General features: G+C 45.5%; 1 protein-coding gene across 1 annotated transcript in view; it reads left to right on the top strand.

Annotated features, from left to right (window-relative positions):
* LOC106868281 (sphingomyelin phosphodiesterase 4) overlaps positions 1-990 on the top strand; it is a 29436-nt gene that overhangs the window by 2496 nt on the left and 25950 nt on the right. The gene's annotated exons all lie outside the window — the stretch shown is intronic.

The raw sequence follows: 990 nt of genomic DNA, 5'->3' as shown, positions 1-990 counted from the left end.
GGCAGCGGACTCGCGGTCATAGGATCGCGGTTTCGATTCCCAGACCGGGCGTTGTGAGTGTTTATTAAGTGAAAACACCTAAAGCTCCACGAGACTCCGGCAGGGGATGGTGGCGAACCCTGCTGTACTCTTTCACCACAACTTTCTTTCACTTTTACTTCCTGTTTCTGTTGTACATGTAATTCAAAGGGTTCAGCCTTGTCACACTGTCACGCTGAATATCCCCGAGAACTACGTTAAGGGTACACATGTCTGTGGAATGCTCAGCCACTTGCACGTTAATTTCACAAGCAGGCTGTTCCGTTGATCGGATCAACTAGAACCCTCGACGTCATAAGCGACGGGATGCCAACAACAATGACAAAATGTTCACTTAGTAAGGTGGTTGGTAACAAGAAAGGCATCTGGCCTTAGGAACTAAGGCAAACACCACCAGCAAGCATCATACCTGGTGGATTGGCAAAATCAGTTGAGTGTTATACAATATTGCAATATTTGTTTCTGTCTCGTGCTGGTGACATGGTAAAGGTACCTGTGGAGTGGTTGGCATAGAAACCAAGCCAAAACAGACTGGAGCCTGGTGCAGCTCCCCAGTTTATCAGCTCCAGTCAAATTGTCTCACCCATGCCAGCATGGAAAATGGATGTTAAATGATGATGATGTCTTTATGTTCTGAGTTCAGATTCTGCCCAGATTACCCTCAGAGATCAATAAAATAAATATTCAATCACATGATAATGCTAATAATATAGCCTGAACAGGATAAACTACCCCTATTTTGCAGAAAAAAGTGTAGGTGGTTAGCTGTGGACTCGAACTCACATCTCCGTGATTTTACTCGTCACGATGCTCGACCGATTGAGCTAAACTCCCCCACTATAAAAAAAAGTGTGGGTGGTTAGCTGTGGACTCGAACTTACATCTCCGTGCGTGAGTACGCGTCCCGATGCTCGATCGATTAAGCTAAACTCCCCCACTACAAATTCCTCT

The sequence above is a fragment of the Octopus bimaculoides genome, chromosome 1, assembly GCF_001194135.2.
Source record: "Octopus bimaculoides isolate UCB-OBI-ISO-001 chromosome 1, ASM119413v2, whole genome shotgun sequence".
NCBI lineage: Eukaryota > Metazoa > Mollusca > Cephalopoda > Octopoda > Octopodidae > Octopus > Octopus bimaculoides.
This window is presented reverse-complemented; position numbering and strand designations above follow the sequence as displayed.